We start from the raw sequence: 14,332 nt of genomic DNA on the forward strand, positions 1-14,332 counted from the left end.
CTAGTCTAGTAAAAATTCCTGATTTTTTATTATTTATAACACTGCTAACGATCTTTAGAATATTTTACATCTTTTATCTAAAACAATCACTGGTTGGAGTACTTGCAAACTTTTAGGTCAACAGATGTTACATAACTACTAGTGAGTCTAACGGGCAAATTGGTACAGAACCATTTTATTCAAAATAATTATTTTAGAATATGGTCTTGCATTCGAAAATTTGCACTAAAATTGAATTTTAATCTTATTAATGATCAGTTTATTATCTTTTCACAGTCTGAGCATTTTTTATCATAAATTATTTTATAAGGATGTTTTATAAAATTATGTTGTTTCCTGTATCCTGATGGAAATATTTCATAACTTAGCAAAGTGTTAAATAGTAAGGCATAAGAAATGGAAAAGGAGAATTGGAAATGACACCTTTTTTTGCTTCATCTCAATTCCAGAAGAAGCAGCCGATTTACCTATTCCTTGCTCCGATTAATCGTCCCATCACAACTAATTATATATAAAAGGGTAGTGTTGAAAAATAGTACATTATTAAGAAAAAAATATATCATCCGACAAAAACACAAAAGTAATAATTTTTAGCGTCTGTGGTTAGCTCATCATCTCCATATGGCTCATGTTATTTTCTCGCATAAAGGAAAAATAATATGAAAATCTCGTCAAAAAATGTACATATATAATTGGATAAATAACTATTATATATATTTAATAAGCATTTTTCAGACTATTTCTGTAGCGCCTCATTTCAATAAAGGCCGATTTGTATTGGCTATACTGTTCCCTGCGATTATTTTTTTTTTGTATCGATAGTTGAAATCCCGTGTGAATGTAAATCCGTCCGAGGAGCCTACATGACTTTAAGGACAACATCCAAGAAGAAATTACAATACATACGCTGATACACTAGTGAGGGTAACCACTATAAATCGGATTATTCATTGCATGGAAAATGGGGGACGTCACCTATCTGATATGATTGGCAAAACTATGTAAATCAATACATTAAATAGGTACTATCATTATGAAAAAAGAAAACTTTTCTCATATAAGAAACTTGTTTTTTTGCCTTTTATAAAAAGGAAGATTTGTTTTTCCATCCTTTATTTCGATCAATTAAAGACTTTTTAAAAGATAATTTATCAATTTATAATTACTTCATTGGGATGCTGAATTTCTGCTACTCAAAATGAAATTAGAAGCAATTCCAAAAGATTCATCAGAATAATTACACTGTCCAACAAAATCACACTTTCTTTAGCACTAGAATAGCATTTGCTTTACTGAGTAGAATTAGTTCCCTTTATTTCAAATATGGTCTTATGTTTTCTTTGTTTTCCTCATGGCCTTCAAAAAAAGGCCACAAAGTTTTTTTGTTTTTTTTTTGCCTATTTTTAAGGTTCAAACTTTTTTAAGCGTTTGGTATTGAAGATAGGGATAAATTATATGAATATATTTGAAAAACTAATGTTAAAAATTCTAAAACAATTTTTAAAATGTTCGTATCGTGCTTATAACTCGATTTTATTTTTGTTCAAAGTTGAAAATAAGTGATTTTTGTTCATTGGCTTCAATACGAATATATTCAAAAAGTTTAAAAGTATATCCTTTGATACCTGAAATTCTGAACTTTAATTTAAAAAAAAGCCTCCCCAAAAAAGCTCTATATCATTGTTAATTTGCCATCAGGCCACAACAATATTTCAAGGATACAAACTTATTTTTGAACTGATTTTATTCTATCAGATAATTACTGATAGAATACAGGAGAAATTTGTCAAAGAATACAAAATATTACATGCAGGCTCAATTTTGAGAAAAAATCATTGTAGCTTGTTTTTGTGTTGATGGAATACTATTTATAATTACCTCAAATTTTATTTATATAAAGAATGTCAATGTTAAAATAACAGGAAATTAAGCGATATATTTTTCTATGATAACTAAAAATATTTGAAGATATTATGTAGATCCACTCCGTGCCTTTCTAATTGTTACAGAGTAAACTTATTTCGAAGAAATATATGTATATCTTTACGGGTATAAATGTATAACCAAAAAATATGTAAAATAAAGAAGGATAAATATTTTGTATTCCTTTCTTTTTTTAGTATTTTCATAGCAATCATAATCATTCGATGAATATTTGCTTCATTGACTATATAACTTTATAGTTTATTAGATTTAATTTTCGATATGAAAACGCATAACGAAACCCTTCTCATAAATGATAGTATATACCCTTACAAAATTGGGTGATAGGTCATTTCATTCCCAGTAAATTTATTTCCTGTTGTTGTTTTTTTTGTTTTTTTTCTAGTAATTTAATTCCCAGTAAATTCATTCCCTGGACATTGCATTCCCACTTTCAATATGGATATTTAGTGACATCATACGGTTTCAATCCAGAGCTGAACTTAAAGGAGTTGAGAATAAGTGATCCTGGAGAAGGAGGTAAGGGTCCCGAGCAAAGTTGTTTTTGTTACGTAGATCTGAACTGTGAGACGAAGAAAGGAAGAGAAGAAATTGATGAGAGGGAGTAGAAGTAGTGATAGACGATCCCACGGAATAGTAATGAGGGGATTTACTTCTCCTACTTCCCTAAGTATGACCAATATCCACAAATCAAGATTCCATTCCTATTCACTATTAAATATTTATGATGACGTCATTTCTAATCCATAAACACCATAAATCTTTCATATACGTCTCCCATCTATCATTAGTCATTACACTCATGAATTTTATTAGGAATTAAATTTCCCATCATGCTGAATTAGAGACCTATCAAAAAAATTAACATTTGATATTATTTTAATTCCGATTTGATACGAAGAAAGGTCATTGATTGATGTTGTCGAAATGACAATGTTTTTTTGTTTTTTTCCAAAAAACGAATGTATTTTGTTAAAATTTGATGTTCTTTCTGTTTGTTAAGATTTGAAATTAATAAAGGGCATTGATTTCAATTATGGAAAGATATTATGTAAAAAGGCCCCAAGCAGGGATCTCCGTAGGATTATATATACAGGGTTTGGTTTTACATTTAAGAAATTTTTGAGACCAGGAGATATACTTCCATGTTCATGATTAGGTAATCATTCAATCCAACCACCCTCAGCTTCAACCACGGCGTCCAACCTGGCGCGGAACCTGCTGCACGCCTTGATCAGGTGATCTTTTTTCATATTGTTCACAAGCTCAATAATGGAGGCTCTCAGAGTAGCCAAATTGTTAGACTCACTCTCCAAGACGCCCCACACGAAAAAGTCCAAAGGATTTGCAGTCCGGGGAGCTAGGGGCCACATTTTCTTAAACCAAAACATCTCCAAATTGTCTGAAAGCCAGTTTTGTACCCAGATCGATCTGCCTTCTTCCTTGCTGGTGATCCCATCCCTCCAGACTTCTTGAATTAATTTGCAACGTTGCACAAGGTGACAGAGGACAACTTGATAAATTCGATGATCTCTTTGGGCGCACAGTCTGCACGGAGGGCGACAACGATCACTGCACGACGGTCGTATTCGGAAAACATTTTCGACACTTTGTAAACATAACTTATATAAAATTGTCTGCTGAATCTGATAAACTGTTTTTTAAAGCTGTACAACTAAGGGTGCCCAAGAAAAACAGGTTAAAAATTTTTTTTAATGTAAAACCGCACTCTGTACATTTATTTATTTTTAAATTCACAGAAAATTAAATTTTTTGCAAGAAAAATAAGTTAAATTACAAAAATTAATTTTTTTGGATAAAAAACTTTGTAGAATTAAATTTCAAAAGCTAAATTTTCTTGGAAAAACCAAAAATTCCTTAATTTGGACGGTGCTACAGCCTTTTCTGCAGCTGCTACCGGGGAGTCCTTTTTGAGTCTGGAAAATATATTGACCTTCTTTTTTATCTTTCCCTACATTGTAAAGGGAGTTCAGATCAGCTGAAGAGATAGATTAAAAGGTTGTGTCCCAAATGTACTCAAAATTATCATATTAACAATGTTGTACTTCACTTGCCGATTGATGTCGCAATATTTCTGAATAATTTTTTAGTGCATTAAAGTTAATGGGACACTCACTAACTCTGGGCCAAATAATTACAAAGACATTCATAGTTGAAAATAATATGATCTACCACTGTATTAAGAAACGAAACTTTTATACTGAATGGTTTTAAATGAAAAATATTACTACAAAAAGACAAAAACCAAGTCTGATTGATTAACAACAAAACAAGGGTAAAATCGGAACATAAGCCCTGTTATAGGCGATATGCTCCCCTCATATTTTATTTCACACCATAAAAGTCTGCCACATGTGTAGACTTCTGATTTTTCTGCGGCCGCTCCATCGCTCAAGAAATTATTCACTTTAACCTTTTTGAGAAAAATTGCTCATATACACATTTTTTTCCTTGAAAATTGCTCATTTATCTAAGTTGGTACGAAAATAATTGAGAAATTCCGATTTCTGGTTAAATTACACAATAGCTTTAAATGATTTTTTAATTATATTTTTCAAGGTAATAAACCTATCTTTATGAGGCTCTTTTTTTTTGTAGGTAAAACTATGTATATGATTAGAAGGTCATGATTACATGATTGGATATGTACGGGACTCATATTCTGACAACAGCCAATTAGAGGATGAAGAAATTTGGTACAAAATTGACTGTTGAATAATCCCCTTGAATCTTGCAACAAAGGAGAAATACTTTTGCACTAAATTGTGAAATCTTGATTTTTAGATATAATATAGCAAAACATAATATTAATGAATTATGATCAATTAAGACAATAATACTAAATACTTTAAATTATCCTTATAAAACTTTATTTTTCTTTAAATACACATCACTCCATTTTGATTGTTCATTTTTCAACAAATTTACTCTTTTTTACAACTCTTTTTTTTGTACTCATTTTTTCCACAAAAATCCCAAGTCTACTTATGAGATTTCACAACTTTTATGTAATAAAAGAGGGAATAATCCCCTATTTTAAAAATACTAACTGTAAATTGGTGAATTTTTTCGACAATTATTTATTATATCAAACTTTGTACACATATTTTTTTTTTAATCTTGGTTGTATAAAATACGGCTATGTTAATACTAATACCTATATATCTTCTTCTTTCTTGCTTTTTTTTTTTTTTTTTTTTTATATGATTAATTACAAAAAGTTATGTTACGTAGTTATACGGAGTGTTTGAAAAGTCTTGGAATTATATTAAAGCAAAAATTTAAGAGATTTGGTATGTATTTTGGTACATCCGGCTCGAACTTTTTGAAGTGATAGTTTTAGAAGTTAGGTATGCTGTTTATGTCAGATTAAATACTCTGAAGTGGAAAAGGGAAGCCAAAAGAATGGAGGTTACTATTTTAGTTCACACCAGTCACCCAAACATCAAAAAAATTCTCCCAGTTAGTAACCAAATGATATGGAGAGTCAAAAAGGTGATTGTCTAAGGGGATCTCTTTTTTCCCTGATTTATTATTGCTTTTTAACAACAGGATCAAGAGTGAAGGTTTTTCATCACTGAAGAAAATTACCTTATTTGAATGATGAGTAAGATCATTCAGGATGCGCTTACGAGGGTGCGTTTTTGTTGTTCTTCTTTTTTTTCAACTGACTAAGTAAAGGTCGTTTCTGAAGCAAGCCATGGGGACAATTTTTACATCTCTTGGCCCTGTATACTTGCCTATAATTTTTTCATTGGCCAGTTCAGTCATTTTCATTCTTCCATTGGTTTCAATGGCATCAAAAACATTCCAAGCCTTTTCGAACACCTGGTTTGTTCTACATTGGTTGAGTAAAAGATGTATGATAAAATGAAGAGAGATGATTTAAAAAAAAAAACGAAAACCATCCCATTCTAAATACTGCTAAATTTAAGTATAAATTTGTATAATCTTTCTATGTACTTTTTGTGGGACATTTGTTCAAATATGAAAATACGCACAAACGGTAGATTTCTTTGTATTCGGTGTATTAGTTTATTAAAGCTTATTTTATTCCCGAAGGACGAAGACTACTATAGTAACACCTTGACACGAGTGTAATTCGTTTCTGGATGGAACTTGAGCGTCAAAAAACTTATATGGCAAGGCAATTTATACATAAAAACTGAAAATAATCGGGCTTTAAGCTCTTTTTGCGTCCCATCGGCAAATTTTTGCTTAGAATCCAGCTCGTATCTATAAAAAAAAACGCATGTTGGGAGACTCGTAAATATAATTTTTACTGTTTTTGATCATTTAAATCGATTTTTGTACCGTTTAAACAAATTTGTACTGACATCAAAGCAATATTTAGAAAAATACACAAAAATAACGATTATAAACATTATAATATTACATTCAAAGCTATCCTTATTAGTATTCAAAAGGTCTATGCTGTACAAAAGACTCCCTTACTTCATAACTCGTAATATGAGATATGATCATAGATAGAAATAATATGATAATTATTATGAAATTGCTTTTTCTAGTAGCTACTTGATTTTTTTTTTTTGATTTTTTTTTTGCAAAGCTGTTATCATTATTTTTAATAAAGAGCATATTACTATAAAGTAATTACAAGTGCATGGAAGACAACAAGTAAAACTAAGATTTGCGGGACAGTTATAAATGTAAGTCCTTGTTAGACTCGCAGTAGAATTGAGGATCGAAATCAGAGTCACTCCTGCTCACTTGCAAGGGTGACAAGAAGTTATGCGCTATATAGTTTAACCCTGGGAAGTTACCCCTCATACATATATTGTAGCATTGTATCTACCACAGATAATTTAAGATCTTCCTTTACTTGAAGTCCTTTGCAATTAATGATGAAATTATGGGATTTTGTAGTAATATATATGAAGTAAATGTTGTTTCTTATTATTATGAACTCGAACCTTTTTTTTTTACCTTTTGCTGAGGAAAAAGAGGAAGAAGGAACACAAACAAATAAATTTGTGTTGCTACATGGACGACTTTAATTTTACATGTTCTTTTTAATATATACCATAAGTATTTGTAATAATTTATTGATTGTTAGTAACTTTTTGGCTTGAAATGTTTAAATTAAATAGAATGAGACTTGCAACGATCATCATCAGAATCCCTTTGAATTAATCATGGTAATAAATATATAATATTATATTTCTAATATTTTGCAGCTAAATCAAGGTATCTTTTTTCAGCTTGTTTAGTCATCATACCTCAAGACGTATTAAGATCAGGGTCCACCTTAGCCCTAAGCCTCCAGTGGACATTGGATAACGTAACAGAGATCTTGTTGAGTATGCCACAAATATATTAATATATTGTCGTGATTGGAAAAAACTCCATGAAACTTTCAAGAAGAGGCAAGGGTTTTTACAATATTAACCAGAATTATTAATTATTTCACAACCAAGACTAAAATTTTGTACTACAACAAATAGTACCTGGTTAGAATATAATATTAATATCCAATATAAATCGCATCATTTATGTTATTGTTTTTTTTTTGTTTTTTTTTGCTTAACCAATGAAAATGAACTATCAGTGCCCGATCGAAAGAGGAGGATCATGGAAGTTCTCTTTTAGGATACCGATCTACCTTAGGATAGCTATTGATATTAACTAGATTGGACACCTCATCTCTTTCACTATTGTGGAAGCACACCCTACTATGATTATGCATTGCTTTTGACACTTAAATTCTAACTGTTTACATATTATTAAAGCGTTGAACACAAATAATAGAATCAACAATATACCTATATGGATATATTATATAAAATATTTACAATAATAAATAGAAAAAAATAATCTTTACATAAGAAACAAGTGCAGAGGACTTATACATACAAATACATATTATATACAACAAGCAAGTCAAAATTCTCAAAAAATTTATCTGAAGATGATGAGGAAAATGTAGAAACTTTAATAATAGTTGATGAATGAAAAGATAAAACCTACACCTTCATACATATTACTTTTGAAGTTGTAGAGCCATGAAAATGAAAATAAGGTTTGTTACGATTTTAACAGAAGTATCCATCTTTTTCATTAAGTCTACTACAGCAACAATTTTAAGCTCAATGTATCCGTCTATTGATAATTTAGTGAATCGAACTACGTGGAGTTCAACATCTTTGATCAAAATATTCGAACCCAACTTCACACCTCTGACTAAGTTATCTAGCATTTTTGACTTTTTTTTTTTTTTTTTCAGATCATAATGCAAGTTCTATTTAAACGATTTTATAACTTGATTGTACCAATTAATAAAAACAAGCATTAAAAAAATGAATTATTTTATTAATAAACAAAACTGAATTGGAGTAGAAAAAAGTAAATAAAAATCCATAACATACGACAAAAAAAATCAAAAATCAATATATTTTCCTAATAGGAGTCCAATGTAAACGATGCAATTAGACTTCAAGACCTAACAGTGGAATTAAAAAATTGTGTTGGGATTTAAATCCCACATGACTCAATTTATGAAACTGAATTAGTTGTGAAAAAATTTTATAGCTATAATTGATTGTCCGAAATAGGTGAAAAAAGAAGAGAGGAAGATTGGTTGCGTTGTCTCAGGGATCCCACGTTAAGGTGAGCACACCTCTTATTCAACGCCGCAGATATAGGAGTTGAGAGGCTCGCCAATCCAACCTTTATGTGTGGCTTAAAACGCCACTTGCCCCCTCCTGGATGAAGACGAATAGGACGAGCACAGATACCAGATACTTAGTTCTTGGTGATACGATAAGACTTATCTAATTATTTTTTATTTTTTTATATATAGATATTCTTCTTTTCTCTCATCATAAGTACAACCGTTTAAAAATAAATCGGTTCAAACTCATTATAAAAAGGTGTAACATTCCTGTCTGATATTTTCTATTTTAAAATGTATTCAAATTGAATTAAATACACTAATTTTACACTTATGAATGCAAAAATGCATAAAAAATGACTTGAAGTGGGGGGAGACTCAGTTTAAATCATAAATAATATGTGGAAAATACATTTATGGTATAATATATACTTCCGCGGGGCGAACTTCTCAGGGCTAAACTGTCTGGAGTGTAACATCCTAGAACCCATTGCTATATACGGACAGGGATTTGATATTATATCCATCATCTCATAACTGTTTGTAGCTAATTTAATAAAATGTTATAACAGCTAATCTACTTTACTCCAAAACATTCTTTAAATTCTCAGGGTGATCACTTGTGTACCAGAGTAACAGTTTCGGAAAAACTCAAATTCATATAGCTTGGTATTATTTGGGCTGTTTGAAATATTTTCTATACACATTTGCTTAATGGAGAAAGTAAAATTCGAACTTTATCTTTATATTATGAAGTTAAAAAACAAAATTGGAGAGGTATGTTTGAAAATATTGAAGGAAATGGACTTATGAGCAGCAACTTGAGACTAGACTTGCATTAAGAATATATTTTTTTCCTCTTCAAATCAGACTTCTTGATTAATAATGCAAAAATTTGACAACCCACTTTTGGGAAACCTATGGGCTATAATGTGAATTAACTATTAATTTCTTTATATAATTGAGTAAATTAAATTTGTGTTAGTCATAAGCCATGGATAATTTATTCATGACAGAATATCAGAATAGATTCATATTACAGTAATACTCCAATTATTAGTTCGAATTATGTTTTGGTACAATTTGTCTTTTTAAAACCTTTTTATTTATAAAATCGACTGTTTATATGCAAAAAAAAAATCACATTAGTCCCAAACCCTAGCAGTCTCGAAAGGCTTGGATTCAAATCCAGGTTATATCTCCAAAACCATATCTATATCCAAACTCTATTTGGTATTCCTATATATATAATAAAACTAACGATCGTTTCATTTATAAATGGTCTTAATCCAATTTAAAAATGTTGCCCAGTAAATATTTAATATATCATTTACAAATAGTGAGTTTAGGTTTACAATTCAATTATGTACGCGAATGGATCACGATGCATTTTATTTTAAATTCAAATACTTAGAGTGAGTTGATACAGACAGTAGTGAGCATATTATTATCAGTTAACATTTGATTGATGCAGGAAAGGATGTACGCAAATGGAGCAAGAAGCATTGATTGTAAATTCAACTATCTGAATTCGGTTCATACACATAATAGTGAGCACGCTTACATTTAATGTCTTTATATTGTATATGATTCGGTTGATCACATGGAAATATTTTTTTAACACATCTGTTTAATTAACAAATGAGGAATGTTAGAAATGTATCGAACAGTATTCAAACAGTTGGCTTTTTCAAGGGAAACAATTAATTTTGGAGGAGTGTTCTTACTGCCCGTAAGTCAAGGGGTCCGGCATTTAAGAGCTTATTTTACAAATATATATATATAATTTACTTACATCCTGTATTTGTGTAAGAGAAGTCTCCTCTTCCACTCACTGAATCCTAAGGTCCTTGTTCCTTCATGATAGGTAATATTTTAAACATGAGATGTAGGATAGATTTTGGTTCAATTTTTCCAAAGTAAATAGTTGTAACTTACTTCATTTATTACAACTCAACGACTAAAGCTAAGGTTTTAGATATTCACATGTAAGAAAGGACTGTTGCTGCAAAGTTGTTTCACGAAATTCACAAGCTCATAGCTAATCAAATATATCTCTATAACAGAAGATGTGTAGGTGTGAAAATGGATGGGGTTAACTTATATTTAATGTGCTGTTTTATTTCTCATTACTTTTATTCTTCCACTCGATTCAAGCTCAAAATGAGGACTCACGATGATGTTGATATCATCGACATCGAGGGTGTGCTTATATATAGATATATGTCTGTGTTATATACACACCATATAGATAGATTCTTTGGTAGAGGGGAGGGGACTTTCCTTCCTCAAAAGTAAAGAAAAGTGAGCTTTCTCTCTCTCTACAACTTTCCACCGGAGGGAAGGAAAAGAGTGAGTGAGCGGAGAGTTGGAGAAGAAGAAAGAGAGAGGTTGATGATTCCCTAGGCAGATGCTGCTTCTTCGTTCACTCTATGTATGCGCCAATGTGTGTAATAACTCTTATTTACTATGTGGTACATACAAAGTAAGTAGGTAGCTCACTGTACAGTAGGACGGTTTGTTTTTCAACTTTTTTCCAAATTTCGGCTAGTTCGGAAAAGTATGGATTTGGTTAGGGAAAAAAACTAATGAAAATTTCATCGCCATACGATGTGATCTTTAGGTAGCAGATCCCGTTTCTTTTTAAAGTTTGAAAGGGGACCAAAGTTCTTTACTTCGTCAATCAAGATTTAAATGCAATAAGAATCATTATTTAGCATGAAGTTTTATTTAGTGTTGTACCTACCCTTATTTTTTCGCTCGAGTATATTTCAGACTTAGGATATATATTAGTCCTCGGGACCGGCCCTTCGGACTATAAGTACTACAACTGATTACAAAAAAAAGGAATAAAGTTAAGTGACGCCATGAAGGACTGGACTTTATAAGTTTGTGACTGATATGCAGGACTGAGCTGGGATGGACGTGACTGCATTCCCTAGTTCTAAATAAGGACTGACACAACACTAATTATGATAGACATTACCGATAAAAAAGATTTTTAAAGTTTTTTTTCTAAAACTACCCTATGGAGCAAAAAGAGAGAATAGCATGGGAAAAAAAATTATCTTTCATTTCTGAAAATGTACAAAAATGATGCGAGCTATACGCAGATCATCAAATCTTCCCAACTTTTTTCTCTTTTTTGCTCAATAAGACACTTTCATGAAAACGAAACTTTTGGAATAATCTTTATAGTTTAGAAAAATGTCAATCAAAATTATTTTATTCAAAATCACTAAAAATGTATTCCTAGTATCTATATAATACGAAGTAAATAATTTTTGCCTTTTTTCATGATTTGATTGAGATGTGCAACATAGAGATGACCTCGTAGGGCAAAGCAATATTGGATAGGTCATTTTCATACCATATGAAAAATTTTCCGTATGACTCGTCATCAAACTTGGAAGACAGTTGAAATTCAAACCGCACTACCCACTTACTTACATTGTCACATAGTTACTCATCTCCTCTTCCTCTTCTTTTCCCATAAAAATAAATAAATATTGTACATATTGCGTGTGCAATTTGGGATTTGCCCTCAGTTGTATGTGTGTAAAAGCTCTACCAGAGGTGATGGGGAAAAGTCCTTATAATAGAGGCGTCTACAGGGGATGGACTAGAGGACCCTCCTAAAAAAATGAATTTTTGCTTAATTTAATTATCTGTCCAAACTATGCTTTTTTGGACTTTTTTTTTTGCAATAAATTTCCAAAAAATAAGCCCTCCCCAAATTATAATCCTACGGCCGCCATTCTATAGTACTGCAAATCTCGAGTCATTAATCATAATTCCAAGTCCTTGAATATTTTTTAATAGTCCTCAAAATTATTTTGAGTTAATTATAAGTCCATGTATATAATCTCGTAGGTGGAGTTGGCATTTTTGTACGAAAAAAAAGGGTGTTTATTTTGGGCATGTTAAGAAAGAGAAACCAAAAATCTACAATTACAATTTGAAGAATGTTTTGGAGGAGAGCAGTCAAATTTGCAGTTACTCGTATGTTGATCATCAATTTTACTCTGAGTCCAACAAGGACTTACAATTATAACTCCCCAACAAATCCTCTTCATTGATACTCTCCTTCTTTTATGAGGACACACGAATGTTGAATATAGTTGAATCTAGAAGGAAAAGAAGTTTCTATTCAAGAATTAAATCATAAAGACAACTTCTAAGGAAAAGAAAATTCATTCTTCAGATTACCAATACCAAAAAATAAAACAGACCTGCTAAAAAGTACACACGATTTCACTCACTACGAATTGTATTACTGAATTAAGACACTTGTTAATATCAGGTACCCGCTACATGATTTTTGGTGGGAAAAATGGAGTTATTGTTATATAGAATGGAACCTTCTACATTTAAAATAGCTGAGTTTAGTGAAAATATTATGATTCTATTTAAACTCAAATTTAAGTAGTGCATTTTAAAACACTTCACACCAACGATTGAAGACCCTGCTTACTTCAGAAGGGGAAGTTAACCTCCCAACGACTGATTAAATAATGAACAAAAAAGAAGAAAGAGCACAAGCAACAACCGTTATCCTTGTCAAATTTTTAAACGTAACTTTTTTATTACAAACATGTCAACTCTATATATATGTGGGGTATATACTCTGTAGTGTTAAGGATTTTCTTGGGCTTAGTATGCAAGTACTACCTCACGAGTTACAAGTCTTTAGCCTCAATTCTTTGATTGCAGGACCAAACCCAGGAGCAAATCTTCAAAATATGCACTCGAGTTCAATTCTAGTCTCGATTCTGAATTCCCATCTCTGGTATCTTCTAACCTTGAACTCTAAACATATGGAGGGCTCACGAACTCCATGGATGAGGCCATTGCTCATAAAAATTATACAAAAATCAACAAATCCAATTTTATAGAAAAATGAATATTCTGCGATCGGAGAGCTGATGAAAGGTATTGTTTAGGGTTCATACACGAACGACACAAATTATTTAATGCGGGGACGGCCCCGGCTTAATATCTTACAATAGAATGATAATAAACGCCGAGTTATTCCAGTTGGAAAAAGGCGGTCAGATCTAAGTTAGATAAGAATCACCGAATATGTAATTGCCCCTATATTCAATTGGCTATCAACAGACCTTTTAAAATATAGATTTTTATGTCTTTCGTTTGGTTTTTAAAGAAGGTATTATGAGTTGGTATTGGCAAAGCAAAGAGAAAAATAACAGTTTTAAATTTAGAAAAGGAAAAACGGTTGATGTGTTTGCTCTTTTTTCTGTTTTGTTCATTCTTTAATAGGTAGTCGTTGTCTTAGCTCTCTCTCTCTCTCTCTATGATGAATTACCCACTACTTTAGTGTAATTTAAAAAAAAAAAAATATATATATATTATGCGATTAGAAAAAAAAATCTGGTTTTTAAAGTTCAATAAATAACCCTCTATAGCTTGTGTTTCCTTATTTAGGACGGAAGACTGCAGTTTAGTCTCAGTACGGTCCAGCCCAGTCCTGCGTCCTGCATATCAGTATTAAAACTTATAAAGTTCGGTCCTAAATGACATCAATCAACTTTCTATTTTCTTCTTAAATTATTGAAGTCAGAAGGAACGACAGTCTTAAGGGCCGCTTCTAAGACTGGACAGGTCCGAATAATAAGGACTGGCTCAACACTACGTATATCCAATTAATAAATAGAAATATTTATGACATGACTTTACTATCTAATGAGATGACACCCTAAACCATAACTTAGGCTG

At 31.3% G+C, this 14,332-nt stretch overlaps 1 protein-coding gene across 1 annotated transcript in view; it reads right to left on the reverse strand.

Annotated features, from left to right (window-relative positions):
- Positions 1 to 10,803, reverse strand: part of LOC121130410 (two pore potassium channel protein sup-9-like) — a 79,926-nt gene extending 69,123 nt beyond the window's left edge. The window contains 1 exon segment of the mRNA XM_040726167.2: positions 10,392 to 10,803. The gene's annotated coding sequence lies outside the window, so the exon portion shown is untranslated.
- Between the last annotated feature and the right edge of the window lie 3,529 nt (positions 10,804 to 14,332).

The sequence above is a fragment of the Lepeophtheirus salmonis genome, chromosome Z, assembly GCF_016086655.4.
Source record: "Lepeophtheirus salmonis chromosome Z, UVic_Lsal_1.4, whole genome shotgun sequence".
NCBI classification, from domain to species: Eukaryota; Metazoa; Arthropoda; class Copepoda; order Siphonostomatoida; family Caligidae; genus Lepeophtheirus; species Lepeophtheirus salmonis.